We start from the raw sequence: 16,520 nt of genomic DNA, 5'->3' as shown, positions 1-16,520 counted from the left end.
TAAAAGTGATGCAGCTTACAGGATTTCTGTACATTGGAAGTAGTGAGAGGCAGTTTAAAGGAGTCCTGCATCCTGAGGATAGGAAACACTTTACAGGAGTTCTATAGCATCGGAGTAGTCTTACGCACTATGCGGGTTTTCAGTAGTCTGAGTAAAAGAGAAGCACCTACAGGATTTCTGTTCATTGGAAGTAGTGAGAGGTAGTTTACAGGAGTTCTGCATCCTGAGTGTAGGAAACACTTTACCGCAGTTCTGTAGCATGGGAGTAGTCTTACGCACTAGCGGGTTTTCAGTAGTCTGAGTAAAGGAGAAGCAGCTTACAGGATTTCTGTACATTGGAAGTAGTGAGGGTCAGTTTACAGGAGTTCTGCATCCTGAGTGTAGGAAAAAATTTACGGGAGTTCTGTTGCATGGGTGTTGTCTTACGCACTATGCGGGTTTTCAGTAGTCTGAGTAAAAGAGAACCAGCTACAGTATTTCTGTACATTGGAAGTAGAGAGGGACAGTTTACAGCAGTTCTGCATCCTGAGTGTAGGAAACACTTTACCGCAGTTCTTTAGCATGGGAGTAGTCTTACGCACTATGCGGGTTTTCAGTAGTCTGCGTAAAAGAGAAGCAACTTACAGGATTTCTGTACATTGGAAGTAGTGAGAGGCAGTTTACAGGAGTTCTGCATCCTGAGTGTAGGAAACACTTTACCGCAGTTCGGTAGCATGGGAGTAGTCTTACGCACTATGTGGGTTTTCAGTATTCTGCGTAAAAGAGAAGCAGCTTACAGGATTTCTGTACATTGGAAGTAGTGAGAGGCAGTTTACAGGAGTTCTGCATCCTGAGTGTAGATAACACTTTACGGGAGTTCTGTAGCATGGGAGTAGTCTTATGCACTATGCGGGTTTTCAGTAGTCTGAGTAAAATAGAAGCAGCTTACAGGATTTCTGTACATTGGAAGTAGTGAGAGGCAGTTTACTGGAATTCTGCATCCTGAGTGTAGGAGACAGTGTATGGGAGTTCTGGAACATGCCTCTAGCTATACACAGTATGCAGTCTTTCTTTAGCCTGTGTGTAGGAGATGCAGCTTACTGGATTTCTGTAAGCTGGATGTAGAGCGAAGCAGTTTACTGTAGTTCTGCAGCCTGAGTGTAGGAAACACTTTACGGGAGTTCTGTAGCTTGGGGGAAGTCTTTCGCACTCTGCGGGTTTTCAGTAGTCTGAGTAAAAGAGAAGCAGCTTACAGGATTTCTGTACATTGGAAGTAGTGAGAGGCAGTTTACAGGAGTTCTGCATCCTGAGTGTAGGAAACACTACACGAGAGTTCTGTAGCATGGAAGTAGTCTTACGCACTATGCGGCTTTTCAGTAGTCTGAGTAAAAGAGAAGCAGCTACAGGATTTCTGTACATTGGAAGTAGATAGGGACAGTTTACAGGAGTTCTGCATCCTGAGTGTAGGATACACTTTACGGGAGTTCTGTAGCTTGGGAGTAGTCTTCGCACTATGCGGGTTTTCAGTAGTCTGAGTAAAAGAGAAGCAGCTTACAGGATTTCTGTACATTGGAAGTAGTAAGAGGGAGTTTACAGGTGTTCTGCATCCTGAGTGTTGGAAACACTACATGGGAGTTCTGTAGCATGGAAGTAGTCTTACGCACTATGCGGGTTTTCAGTAGTCTGAGTAAAAGAGAAGCAGCTTACAGGATTTCTGTACATTGGAATTAGTGAGAGGCAGTTTACAGGAGTTCTGCATCCTGAGTGTAGGAAACACTACACGGGAGTTCTGTAGCATGAAAGTAGTCTTACGCACTATGCGGGTTTTCAGTAGTCTGAGTAAAAGAGAAGCAGCTTACAGGAATTCTGTACATTGGAAGTAGTGAGAGGCAGTTTACAGGAGTTCTGCATCCTGAGTGTAGGAAACCTTTCACGGGAGTTCTTTAGCATGGGAGTAGTCTTACGCACTATGCGGGTTTTCAGTTGTCTGAGTAAAAGTGAAGCAGCTTACAGGATTTCTGTACATTGGAAGTAGTGAGAAGCAGTTTACAGGAGTTCTGCATCCTGAGTGTAGGAAACACTTTACGGGAGTTCTGTAGCATGGGAGTAGTCTTAGGCACTATGCGGGTTTTCAGTAGTCTGAGTAAAAGAGAAGCAGCTTACAGGATTTCTGTACATTGGAAATAGTGAGAGGTAGTTTACTTGAATTCTGCATCCTGAGTGTAGGAGACAGTGTATGGGAGTTCTGGAACGTGGCTATAGGCATACACAGTATGCAGTATTTCTTTAGCCTTTGTGTAGGAGATGCAGCTTACAGGATTTCTGTAAGCTGGATGTTTAGCAAAGCAGTTTACTGGAGTTCTGCAGCCTGAGTGTAGGAAACACTTTACTGGAGTTCTGTAGCTTCGGAGTAGTATTTCGCACTATGCGGGTTTTCAGTAGTCTGAGTAAAAGAGAAGCACCTACAGGATTTCTGTGCATTGGAAGTAGTGAGAGGCAGTTTACAGGAGTTCTGCATCCTGAGTTTAGGAGACAGTGTAAGGGAGTACTGGAACATGGCTCTAGCCATACAGAGTATGCAGTATTTCTTTAGCCTTTTAGTAGGAGATGCAGCTTACAGGATTTCTGTAAGCTGGATGTTTAGCGACGCAGTTTACAGGAGTTCTGCAGCCTGAGTGTAGGAAACACTTTACCGCAGTTCTGTAGCATGGGAGTAGTCTTACGCAGTATGCGGGTTTTCAGTATTCTGAGTAAAAGAGAAGCAGCTTACAGGATTTCTGTACATTGGAAGTAGTGAGAGGCAGTTTACAGGAGTTCTGCATCCTGAGTGTAGGAAACACTTTACGGGAGTTTGTAGCTTGGGAGTAGTCTTTCGCACTATGCGGGTTTTCAGTAGTCTGAGTAAAAGAGAAGCAGCTTACAGGATTTCTGTACATTGGAAGTAGTGAGAGGCAGTTTACAGGAGTTCTGCATCCTGAGTGTAGGAAACACTACACGGGAGTTCTGTAGCATGGAAGTAGTCTTACGCACTATGCGGGTTTTCAGTAGTCTGAGTAAAAGAGAAGAAGGTACAGGATTTCTGTATATTGGAAGTAGATAGGGACAGTTTACAGGAGTTCTGCATCCTGAGTGTAGGAAACACTTTACGAGAGTTCTGTAGCATGGGAGTTGTCTTTCGCACTATGCGGGTTTTCAGTAGTCTGAGTAAAAGAGAAGCAGCTACAGGATTTCTGTACATTGGAAGTAGAGAGGGACAGTTTACAGGAGTTCTGCATCCTGAGTGTAGGAAACACTTTACCGCAGTTCTGTAGCATGGGAGTAGTCTGACGCACTAGCGGGTTTTCAGTAGTCTGAGTAAAGGAGAAGCAGCTTACAGGATTTCTGTACATTGGAAGTAGTGAGAGGCAGTTTACAGGAGTTCTGCATCCTGAGTGTAGGAAACACTTTACGGGAGTTCTGTAGCATGGGAGTAGTCTGACGCACTAGCGGGTTTTCAGTAGTCTGAGTAAAAGAGAACCAGCTACATGATTTCTGTACATTGGAAGTAGAGAGGGACAGTTTACAGGAGTTCTGCATCCTGAGTGTAGGAAACACTTTACGGCAGTTCTTTAGCATGGGAGAAGTCTTACGCAGTATGCGGGTTTTCAGTAGTCTGAGTAAAAGAGAAGCAGGTTACAGGATTTCTGTACATTGGAAGTAGTGAGAGGCAGTTTACAGGAGTTCTGCATCCTGAGTGTAGGAAACACTTTACGGGAGTTCTGTAGCATGGGAGTAGTCTTACGCACTATGCGGGTTTTCAGTAGTCCGAGTAAAAGAGAAGCAGCTTATTGGATTTCTGTACATTGGAAGTAGTGAGAGGCAGTTTACAGGAGTTCTGCATCCTGAGTGTAGGAAATACTTTACAGGAGTTCTGTAGCATGGGAGTAGTCTTAGGCACTATGCGAGTTTTCAGTAGTCTGAGTAAAAAAGAAGCACCTACAGGGTTTCTGCACATTGGAAGTAGTGAGAGGCAGTTTACAGGAGTTCTGCATCCTGAGTGCAGAAAACACTTTACGGGAGTTCTGGATCTTCGGAGTAGTCTTTCGCACTATGCGGGTTTTCATTAGCCTGAGTAAAACAGAAGCAGCTTACAGGATTTCTGTACATTGGAAGTAGTGAGAGGCAGTTTACAGGAGTTCTGCATCCTGAGTGTAGGAAACACTTTACCGCAGTTCTGTAGCATGGGAGTAGTCTTTCGCACTATGCGGGTTTTCAGTAGTCTGAGTAAAAGAGAAGCAGCTACAGGATTTCTGTACATTGGAAGTAGAGAGGGACAGTTTACAGGAGTTCTGCATCCTGAGTGTAGGAAACACTTTACGGGAGTTCTGTAGCATGGGAGTAGTCTTACGCACTATGCGGGTTTTCATTAGCCTGAGTAAAAGAGAAGCAGCTTACAGGATTTCTGTGCATTGGAAGTAGTGAGAGGCAGTTTACAGGAGTTCTGCATCCTGAGTGTAGGAAACACTTTACGGGAGTTTGGTAGCATGGGAGTAGTCTTACGCACTATGCGGGTTTTCAGTAGTCTGAGTAAAAGTGAAGCAGCTTACAGGATTTCTGTACATTGGAAGTAGTGAGAGGCAGTTTAAAGGAGTCCTGCATCCTGAGGGTAGGAAACACTTTACAGGAGTTCTATAGCATGGGAGTAGTCTTACGCACTATGCGGGTTTTCAGTAGTCTGAGTAAAAGAGAAGCACCAACAGGATTTCTGTTCATTGGAAGTAGTGAGAGGTAGTTTACAGGAGTTCTGCATCCTGAGTGTAGGAAACACTTTACCGCAGTTCTGTAGCATGGGAGTAGTCTTACGCACTAGCGGGTTTTCAGTAGTCTGAGTAAAGGAGAAGCAGCTTACAGGATTTCTGTACATTGGAAGTAGTGAGAGGCAGTTTAAAGGAGTTCTGCATCCTGAGTGTAGGAAACACTACACAGGAGTTCTGTAGCATGGGAGTAGTCTTACGCACTATGCGGGTTTTCAGTAGTCTGAGTAAAAGAGAACCAGCTACATGATTTCTGTACATTGGAAGTAGAGAGGGACAGTTTACAGGAGTTCTGCATCCTGAGTGTAGGAAACACTTTACGGCAGTTCTTTAGCATGGGAGAAGTCTTACGCACTATGCGGGTTTTCAGTAGTCCGAGTAAAAGAGAAGCAGCTTACAGGATTTCTGTACATTGGAAGTAGTGAGAGGCAGTTTACAGGAGTTCTGCTTCCTGAGTGTAGGAAATAATTTACAGGAGTTCTGTAGCATGGGAGTAGTCTTACGCACTATGCGAGTTTTCAGTATTCTGAGTAAAAAAGAAGCACCTACAGGGTTTCTGCACATTGGAAGTAGTGAGAGGCAGTTTACAGGAGTTCTGCATCCTGAGTGTAGAAAACACTTTACGGGAGTTCTGGATCTTCGGAGTAGTCTTTCGCACTATGCGGTTTTTCAGTAGTCTGAGTAAAAGAGAAGCAGCTTACATGATTTCTGTACTTTGGAAGTAGTGAGATGCAGTTTACAGGAGTTCTGCATCCTGAGTGTAGGAAACACTTTACCGCAGTTCTGTAGCATGGGAGTAGTCTTACGCACTAGCGGGTTATCAATAGTCTGAGTAAAAGAGATGCAGGTTACAGGATTTCTGTACATTGGAAGTAGTGAGAGGCAGTTTACAGGAGTTCTGCATCCTGAGTGTAGGAAACACTTTACGGGAGTTCTGTAGCATGGGAGTATTCTTACGCACTATGCTGGTTTTCAGTAGTCCGAGTAAAAGAGAGCAGCTTACAGGATTTCTGTACATTGGAAGTAGTGAGAGGCAGTTTACAGGAGTTCTGCATCCTGAGTGTAGGAAACACTTTACGGGAGTTCTGTATCATGGGAGTAGTCTTACGCACTATGAGGGTTTTCAGAAGTCTGAGTAAAAGAGAAGCAGCTTACAGGATTTCTGTACATTGGAAGTAGTGAGAGGCAGTTTACAGGAGTTCTGCATCCTGAGTGTAGGAAACACTTTACGGGAGTTCTGTAGCATGGGAGTAGTCTTAGGCACTATGCGGGTTTTCAGTAGTCTGAGTAAAAGAGAAGCAGCTTACAGGATTTCTGTACATTGGAAGTAGAGCGGGTCAGTTTACAGGAGTTCTGCATCCTGAGTGTAGGAAACACTTTACGGGAGTTCTGTAGCATGGGAGTAGTCTTACGCACTATGCGGGTTTTCAGTAGTCTGAGTAAAAGAGAAGCAGCTTACAGGATTTGTGTACATTGGAAGTAGTGAGAGGCAGTTTACAGGAGTTCTGCATCCTGAGTGTAGGAAACACTACACGGGAGTACTGTAGCATGGGATATGTCTTAACTACTCTGCGTGTTTTCAGTAGTCTGAGTAAAAGAGAAGCAGCTACAGAATTTCTGTACCTTGGAAGTAGAGAGTCACAGTTTACAGGAGTTCTGCATCCTGAGTGTAGGAAACACTTTACCGCAGTTCTGTAGCATGGGAGTAGTCTTACGCATTATGCGGGTTTTCAGTAGTATGAGTAAAAGAGAAGCAGCTTACAGGATTTCTGTACATTGGAAGTAGTGAGAGACAGTTTACAGGAGTTCTGCATCCTGCGTGTAGGAAACACTTTACTGCAGTTCTGTAGCATAGGAGTAGTCTTACGCACTATGAGGGTTTTCAGTATTCTGAGTAAAAGAGAAGCAGCTTACAGGATTTCTGTACTTTGGAAGTAGTGAGAGGCAGTTTACAGGAGTTCTGCATCCTGAGTGTAGGAAACACTTTACAGGAGTTCTGTAGCATGGAGTAGTCTTACGCACTATGCGGGTTTTCAGTAGTCTGAGTAAAAGAGAAGCAGCTTACAGGATTTCTGTACATTGGAAGTAGTGAGAGGCAGTTTACAGGAGTTCTGCATCCTGAGTGTAGGAAACACTTTACCGCAGTTCTGTAGAATGGGAGTAGTCTTAGGCACTATGCGGGTTTTCAGTAGTCTGAGTAAAAGAGAAGCAGCTTACAGGATTTCTGTACATTGGAAGTAGTGAGAGGCAGTTTACAGGAGTTCTGCATCCTGAGTGTAGGAAACACTCCACGGGCGTTCTGTAGCATGGAAGTAGTCTTACGCACTATGCGGGTTTTCAGTAGTCTTAGTAAAAGAGAAGCAGCTTACAGGATTTCTGTACATTGGAAGTAGTGAGAGGCAGTTTACAGGAGTTCTGCATCCGGAGTGTAGGAAACACTTTACGGGAGTTCTGTAGCATGGAGTAGTCTTACGCCCTATGCGGGTTTTCAGTAGTCTGAGTAAAAGAGAAGCAGCTTACAGGATTTGTGTACATTGGAAGTAGTGAGAGGCAGTTTACAGGAGTTCTGCATCCTGAGTGTAGGAAACATTTAGCGGGAGTTCTGTAGCATGGGAGTAGTCTTACGCACTATGCGGGTTTTCAGTAGTCTGAGTAAAAGAGAAGCAACTTACAGGATTTGTGTACATTGGAAGTAGTGAGAGGCAGTTTACAGGAGTTCTGCATCCTGAGTGTAGGAAACACTTTACCGCAGTTCTGTAGAATGGGAGTAGTCTTAGGCACTATGCGGGTTTTCAGTAGTCTGAGTAAAAGAGAAGCAGCTTACAGGATTTCTGTACATTGGAAGTAGTGAGAGGCAGTTTACAGGAGTTCTGCATCCTGAGTGTAGGAAACACTACACGGGAGTTCTGTAGCATGGAAGTAGTCTTACGCACTATGCGGGTTTTCAGTAGTATGAGTAAAAGAGAAGAAGCTACAGGATTTCTGTACATTGGAAGTAGATAGGGGCAGTTTACTGGAGTTCTGCATCCTGAGTGTAGGAAATACTTTACGGGAGTTCTGTAGCATGCGAGTAGTCTTACGCACTATGCGGGTTTTCAGTAGTCTGAGTAAAAGAGAAGCACCTACAGGATTTCTGTGCATTGGAAGTAGTGAGAGGCAGTTTACAGGAGTTCTGCATCCTGAGTGTAGGAAACATTTTGCGGGAGTTCTATAGCATGGGAGATGTCTTAACTACTCTGCGTGTTTTCAGTAGTCTGAGTAAAAGAGAAGTAGCTACAGGATTTCTGAACATTGGAAGTAGAGAGGGAGAGTTTACAGGAGTTCTGCATCCTGAGTGTAGGAAATACTTTACGGGAGTTCTGTAGCATGCGAGTAGTCTTACGCACTATGCGGGTTTTCAGTAGTCTGAGTAAAAGAGAAGCACCTACAGGATTTCTGTGCATTGGAAGTAGTGAGAGGTAGTATAAAGGAGTTCTGCATCCTGAGTGTAGGAGACAGTGTATGGGAGTACTGGAACATGGCTCTAGCCATACACAGTATGCAGTATTTCTTTAGCCTTTGTGTAGGAGATGCAGCTTACAGGATTTCTGTAAGCTGGATGTTTAGCGAAGCAGTTTACTGGAGTTCTGCAGCCTGAGTGTAGGAAACACTTTACCACAGTTCTGTAGCATGGGAGTAGTCTTACGCACTATGCGGGTTTTCAGTAGTCTGAGTAAAAGAGAAGCACCGACAGGATTTCTGTTCATTGGAAGTAGTGAGAGGTAGTTTACAGGAGTTCTGCATCCTGAGTGTAGGAAACACTTTACCGCAGTTCTGTAGCATGCTAGTAGTCTTACGCACTAGCGGGTTTTCAGTAGTCTGAGTAAAAGAGATGAGGGTTACAGGATTTCTGTACATTGGAAGTAGTGAGAGGCAGTTTACAGGAGTTCTGCATCCTGAGTGTTGGAGACACTACATGGGAGTTCTGTAGCATGGAAGTATTCTTACGCACTATGCTGGTTTTCAGTAGTCCGAGTAAAAGAGAAGCAGCTTACAGGATTTCTGTACATTGGAAGTAGTGAGAGGCAGTTTACAGGAGTTCTGCATCCTGAGTGTAGGAAACACTACACGGGAGTTCTGTAGCATGGGAGTAGTCTTACGCACTATGAGGGTTTTCAGAAGTCTGAGTAAAAGAGAAGCAGCTTACAGGATTTCTGTACATTGGAAGTAGTGAGAGGCAGTTTACAGGAGTTCTGCATCCTGAGTGTAGGAAACACTTTACGGGAGTTCTGTAGCATGGGAGTAGTCTTAGGCACTATGCGGGTTTTCAGTAGTCTGAGTAAAAGAGAAGCAGCTTACAGGATTTCTGTACATTGGAAGTAGAGCGGGTCAGTTTACAGGAGTTCTGCATCCTGAGTGTAGGAAACACTTTACGGGAGTTCTGTAGCATGGGAGTAGTCTTACGCACTATGCGGGTTTTCAGTAGTCTGAGTAAAAGAGAAGCAGCTTACAGGATTTGTGTACATTGGAAGTAGTGAGAGGCAGTTTACAGGAGTTCTGCATCCTGAGTGTAGGAAACACTACACGGGAGTACAGTAGCATGGGAGATGTCTTAACTACTCTTCGTGTTTTCAGTAGTCTGAGTAAAAGAGAAGCAGCTACAGAATTTCTGTACCTTGGAAGTAGAGAGTCACAGTTTACAGGAGTTCTGCATCCTGAGTGTAGGAAACACTTTACCGCAGTTCTGTAGCATGGGAGTAGTCTTACGCATTATGCGGGTTTTCAATATTCTGAGTAAAAGAGAAGCAGCTTACAGGATTTCTGTACATTGAAGTAGTGAGAGGCAGTTTACAGGAGTTCTGCATCCTGAGTGTAGGAAACACTTTACCACAGTTCTGTAGCATGGGAGTAGTCTTACGCATTATGCGGGTTTTCAGTAGTCTGAGTAAAAGAGAAGCAGCTTACAGGATTTCTGTACATTGGAAGTAGTGAGAGACAGTTTACAGGAGTTCTGCATCCTGCGTGTAGGAAACACTTTACTGCAGTTCTGTAGCATGGGAGTAGTCTTACGCACTATGAGGGTTTTCAGTATTCTGAGTAAAAGAGAAGCAGCTTACAGGATTTCTGTACTTTGGAAGTAGTGAGAGGCAGTTTACAGGAGTTCTGCATCCTGAGTGTAGGAAACACTTTACGGGAGTTCTGTAGCTTGGGAGTAGTCTTTCGCACTATGAGGGTTTTCAGTAGTCTGAGTAAAAGAGAAGCAGCTTACAGGATTTCTGTACATTGGAAGTAGTGAGAAGCAGTTTACAGAAGTTCTGTATCCTGAATGTAGGAAACACTTTACGGGAGTTCTGTAGCTTGGGAGTAGTCTTACGCACTATGATGGTTTTCAGTAGTCTGAGTAAAAGAGAAGCAGCTTACATGATTTCTGTACATTGGAAGTAGTGAGAGGTAGTTTACAGGAGTTCTGCATCCTGAGTGTAGGAAATCTTTTACGGGAGTCTTTAGCATGGGAGTAATCTTACGCACTATGCGGGTTTTCAGTAGTCTGAGTAAAAGTGAAGCAGCTTACAGGATTTCTGTACATTGGAAGTAGTGAGAGGTAGTTTAAAGGAGTCCTGCATCCTGAGGGTAGGAAACACTTTACAGGAGTTCTATAGCATGGGAGTTGTCTTACGCACTATGCGGGTTTTCAGTAGTCTGAGTAAAAGAGAAGCACCGACAGGATTTCTGTTCATTGGAAGTAGTGAGAGGTAGTTTACAGGAGTTCTGCATCCTGAGTGTAGGAAACACTTTACCGCAGTTCTGTAGCATGGGAGTAGTCTTACGCACTAGCGGGTTTTCAGTAGTCTGAGTAAAGGAGAAGCAGCTTACAGGATTTCTGTACATTGGAAGTAGTGAGAGGCAGTTTACAGGAGTTCTGCATCCTGAGTGTAGGAAACACTTTACGGGAGTTCTGTAGCATGCGAGTAGTCTTACGCACTATGCGGGTTTTCAGTAGTCTGAGTAAAAGAGAACCAGCTACAGGATTTCTGTACATTGGAAGTAGAGAGGGACAGTTTACAGGAGTTCTGCATCCTGAGTGTAGGAAACACTTTACAGGAGTTCTGTAGCATGGGAGTAGTCTTAGGCACTATGCGGGTTTTCAGTAGTCTGAGTAAAAGAGAAGCAGCTTACAGGATTTCTGTACATTGGAAGTAGTGAGAGGCAGTTTACTGGAATTCTGCATCCTGAGTGTAGGAGACAGTGTATGGGAATTCTGGAACATGGCTCTCGCTATACACAGTATGCAGTCTTTCTTTAGCCTGTGTGTAGGAGATGCAGCTTACTGGATTTCTGTAAGCTGGATGTAGAGCGAAGCAGTTTACTGGAGTTCTGCAGCCTGAGTGTAGGAAACACTTTACGGAAGTTCTGTAGCTTGGGGGAAGTCTTTCGCACTATGCGGGTTTTCAGTAGTCTAAGTAAAAGAGAAGCAGCTTACAGGATTTCTGTACATTGGAAGTAGTGAGAGGCAGTGTACAGGAGTTCTGCATCCTGAGTGTAGGAAACACTTTACGGGAGTTCTGTAGCATGGGAGTAGTCTTAGGCACTATGCGGGTTTTCAGTAGTCTGAGTAAAAGAGAAGCAGCTTACAGGATATCTGTACATTGGAATTAGTGAGAGGCAGTTTACAGGAGTTCTGCATCCTCAGTGTAGGAAACACTACACGGGAGTTCTGTAGCATGGGAGTAGTCTTACGCACTATGCGGGTTTTCATTAGTCTGAGTAAAAGAGAAGCAGCTACAGGATTTCTGTACATTGGAAGTAGATAGGGACAGTTTACAGGAGTTCTGCATCCTGAGTGTAGGAAACACTTTACGGGAGTTCTGTAGCTTGGGAGTAGTCTTACGCACTATGCGGGTTTTCAGTAGTCTGAGTAAAAGCGAACCAGCTACATGATTTCTGTACATTGGAAGTAGAGAGATACAGTTTACAGGAGTTCTGCATCCTGAGTGTAGGAAACACTTTACCGCAGTTCTGTAGCATGGGAGAAGTCTTACGCGGTATGCGGGTTTTCAGTAGTCTGAGTAAAAGAGAAGCAGGTTACAGGATTTCTGTACATTGGAAGTAGTGAGAGGCAGTTTACAGGAGTTCTGCATCCTGAGTGTAGGAAACACTTTACGGGAGTTCTGTAGCATGGGAGTAGTCTTACGCACTATGAGGGTTTTCAGCAGTCTGAGTAAAAGAGAAGCAGCTTACAGGATTTCTGTACATTGGAAGTAGTGAGAGGCAGTTTACAGGAGTTCTGCATCCTGAGTGTAGGAAATACTACACGGAAGTTCTGTAGCATGGGAGATGTCTTAACTACTCTGCGTGTTTTCAGTAGTCTGCGTCAAAAAGAAGCAGCTTACAGGATTTCTGTACATTGGAAGTAGATAGGGACAGTTTACAGGAGTTCTGCATCCTGAGTGTAGGAAATACTTTACGGGAGTTCTGTAGCATGCGAGTAGTCTTACGCACTATGCGGGTTTTCAGTAGTCTGCGTCAAAGAGAAGCAGCTTACAGGATTTCTGTGCATTGGAAGTAGTGAGAGGTAGTATACAGGAGTTCTGCATCCTGAGTGTAGGAGACAGTGTATGTGAGTACTGGAACATGATTCTAGCCATACACAGTATGCAGTATTTCTTTAGCCTTTGTGTAGGAGATGCAGCTTACAGGATTTCTATAAGGGGGATGTTTAGTGAAGCAGTTTACAGGAGTTCTGCATCCTGAGTGTAGGAAACACTACACGGGAGTTCTGTAGCATGGGAGATGTCTTAACTACTCTGCGTGTTTTCAGTAGTCTGAGTAAAAGAGAAGCAGCTACAGGATTTCTGTACCTTGGAAGTAGAGCGGGACAGTTACAGGAGTTCTGCATCCTGAGTGTAGGAAATACTTTACGGGAGTTCTGTAGCATGCGAGTAGTCTTACGCACTATGCGGGTTTTCAGTAGTGTGAGTAAAAGAGAAGCAGCTTATAGGATTTCTGTACATTGGAAGTAGTGAGAGGCAGTTTACAGGAGTTCTGCATCCTGAGTGTAGGAAACACTACACAGGAGTTCCGTAGCATGGGAGATGTCTTAACTACTCTGCGTGTTTTCAGTAGTCTGAGTAAAAGATAAGCAGCTTACAGGATTTCTGTACATTGGAAGTAGAGAGGGACAGTTTACAGGAGTTCTGCATCCTAAGTGTAGGAAACATTTTAGCGCAGTTCTGTAGCATGGGAGTAGTCTTACGCACTATGCGGGTTTTCAGTATTCTGAGTAAAAGAGAAGCAGCTTACAGGATTTCTGTACATTGAAGTGGTGAGAGGCAGTTTACAGGAGTTCTGCTTCCTGAGTGTAGGAAACACTTTACCGCAGTTCTGTAGCATGGGAGTAGTCTTACGCATTATGCGGGTTTTCAGTAGTCTGAGTAAAAGAGAAGCAGCTTACAGGATTTCTGTACATTGGAAGTAGTGAGAGGCAGTTTCCAGGAGTTCTGCATCCTGAGTGTTGGAAACAGTTTACCGCAGTTCTGTAGCATGGGAGTAGTCTTACGCACTATGCGGGTTTTCAGTATTCTGAGTAAAAGAGAAGCAGCTTACAGGATTTCTGTACATTGGAAGTAGTGTGAGGCAGTTTACAGGAGTTCTGCATCCTGAGTGTAGGAAACACTTTACGGGAGTTCTGTAGCTTGGGAGTAGTCTTTCGCACTATGCGGATTTTCAGTAGTCTGAGTAAAAGAGAAGCAACTTACAGGATTTCTGTACATTGGAAGTAGTGAGAGGCAGTTTACAGGAGTTCCGCATCCTGAGTGTAGGAAACACTACACGGGAGTTCTGTAGCAAGGAAGTAGTCTTACGCACTATGCGGGTTTTCAGTAGTCTGAGTAAAAGAGAAGCAGCTACAGGATTTCTGTACATTGGAAGTAGATAGGGACAGTTTACAGGAGTTCTGCATCCTGAGTGTAGGAAACACTTTACGGGAGTTCTGTAGCTTGGGAGTAGTCTTTCGCACTATGCGGGTTTTCAGTAGTCTGAGTAAAAGAGAAGCAGCTTACAGGATTTCTGTACATTGGAAGTAGTGAGAGGCAGTTTACAGGAGTTCTGCATCCTGAGTGTAGGAAACATTTTGCGGGAGTTCTGTAGCATGGGAGATGTCTTAACTACTCTGCATGTTTTCAGTAGTCTGAGTAAAAGAGAAGTAGCTACAGGATTTCTGTACATTGGAAGTAGAGAGGAAGAGTTTACAGGAGTTCTGCATCCTGAGTGTAGGAAATACTTTACGGGAGTTCTGTAGCATGCGAGTAGTCTTACGCACTATGCGGGTTTTCAGTAGTCTGAGTAAAAGAGAAGCACCTACAGGATTTCTGTGCATTGGAAGTAGTGAGAGGTAGTATACAGGAGTTCTGCATCCTGAGTGTAGGAGACAGTGTATGGGAGTACTGGAACATGGTTCTAGCCATACACAGTATGCAGTATTTCTTTAGCCTTTGTGTAGGAGATGCAGCTTACAGGATTTCTGTAAGCTGGATGTTTAGCAAAGCAGTTTACTGGAGTTCTGCAGCCTGAGTGTAGGAAACACTTTACCGCAGTTCTGTAGCATGGGAGTAGTCTTACGCAGTATGCGGGTTTTCAGTATTCTGAGTAAAAGAGAAGCAGCTTACAGGATTTCTGTACATTGGAAGTAGTGAGAGGCAGTTTACAGGAGTTCTGCATCCTGAGTGTAGGAAACACTACACAGGAGTTCTGCAGCATGGGAGATGTCTTAACTACTCTGCGTGTTTTCAGTAGTCTGAGTAAAAGAGAAGCAGCTTACACGATTTCTGTACATTGGAAGTAGTGAGAGGCATTTTACAGGAGTTCTGCATCCTGAGTGTAGGAAACATTTTGCGGGAGTTCTGTAGCATGGGAGTAGACTTACGCACTATGCGGGTTTTCAGTAGTCTGAGTAAAAGAGAAGCAGCTTGCAGGATTTCTGTACATTGAAGTAGTGAGAGGCAGTTTACAGGAGTTCTGCATCCTGAGTGTAGGAAACACTTTACCGCAGTTCTGTAGCATGGGAGTAGTCTTACGCATCATGCGGGTTTTCAGTAGTCTGAGTAAAAGAGAAGCAGCTTACAGGATTTCTGTACATTGGAAGTAGTGAGAGGCAGTTTACAGGAGTTCTGCATCCTGAGTGTAGGAAACACTTTACCGCAGTTCTGTAGCATGGGAGTAGTCTTACGCACTATGCAGCTTTTCTGTATTCTGAATAAAAGAGAAGCAGCTTACAGGATTTCTGTACATTGGAAGTAGTGAGAGGCAGTTTACAGGAGTTCTGCATCCAGAGTGTAGGAAACACTACAAGGGAGTTCTGTAGCATGGAAGTAGTGTTACGCACTATGCGGGTTTTCAGTATTCTGAGTAAAAGAGAAGCAGCTACAGAATTTCTGTACATTGGAAGTAAATAGGGACAGTTTACAGGAGTTCTGCATCCTGAGTGTAGGAAACACTTTACGGGAGTTCTGTAGCTTGGGAGTTGTCTTTCGCACTATGCGGGTTTTCAGTAGTCTGAGTAAAAGAGAAGCAGCTACAGGATTTCTGTACATTGGAATTAGAGATGGACAGTTTACAGGAGTTCTGCATCCTCTGTGTAGGAAATACTTTATGGGAGTTCTGTAGCATGGGAGTAGTCTTACGCACTATGCGGGTTTTCAGTAGTCTGAGTAAAAGAGAAGCAGCTTACAGGATTTCTGTACATTGGAAGTAGTGAGAGGCAGTTTACAGGAGTTCTGCATCCTGAGTGTAGGAAACACTACACGGGAGTTCTGTAGCATGGGAGTAGTCTTACGCACTATGCGGGTTTTCAGTAGTCTGAGTCAAAGAGAAGCAGCTTACAGGATTTCTGTACATTGGAAGTAGTGAGAGGCAGTTTACAGGAGTTCTGCATCCTGAGTGTAGGAAACATTTTGCGGGAGTTCTGTAGCATGGGAGTAGTCTTACGCACTATGCGGGTTTTCAGTAGTCTGAGTAAAAGAGAAGCAGCTTACAGGATTTCTGTACATTGGAAGTAGTGAGACGCAGTTTACAGGAGTTCTGCATCCTGAGTGTAGGAAACACTTTATGGGAGTTCTGTAGCTTGGGAGTAGTCTTACGCACTATGCGGGTTTTCAGTAGTCTGAGTAAAAGAGAAGCAGCTTACAGGATTTCTGTACATTGGAAGTAGTGAGAGGCAGTTTACAGGAGTTCTGCATCCTGAGTGTAGAAAACACTTTACGGGAGTTCTGTAGCTTGGGAGTAGTCTTACGCACTATGCGGGTTTTCAGTATTCTGAGTAAAAGAGAAGCAGCTTACTGGATTTCTGTACATTGGAAGTAGTGAGAGGCAGATTACAGGACTTCTGCATCCTGAGTTTAGGAAAAACTTTATGGGAGTTGTGTAGCATGTAGTAGTCTTACGCACTATGCGGGTTTTCAGTAGTCTGAGTAAAAGAGAAGCAGCTTACAGGATTTGTGTACATTGGAAGTAGTGAGAGGCAGTTTACAGGAGTTCTGCATCCTGAGTGTAGGAAACATTTAGTAGTCTTACGCACTATGCGGGTTTTCAGTAGTCTGAGTAAAAGAGAAGCAGCTTACAGGATTTGTGTACATTGGAAGTAGTGAGAGGCAGTTTACAGGAGTTCTGCATCCTGAGTGTAGGAAACACTACACAGGAGTTCTGCAGCATGGGAGATGTCTTAACTACTCTGCCTGTTTTCAGTAGTCTGAGTAAAAGAGAAGCAGCTTACAG

The sequence above is a fragment of the Oryctolagus cuniculus genome, chromosome 18, assembly GCF_051225735.1.
Source record: "Oryctolagus cuniculus isolate XC-2025 breed Fujian yellow rabbit chromosome 18, ASM5122573v1, whole genome shotgun sequence".
NCBI classification, from domain to species: domain Eukaryota; kingdom Metazoa; phylum Chordata; class Mammalia; order Lagomorpha; family Leporidae; genus Oryctolagus; species Oryctolagus cuniculus.
This window is presented reverse-complemented; position numbering follows the sequence as displayed.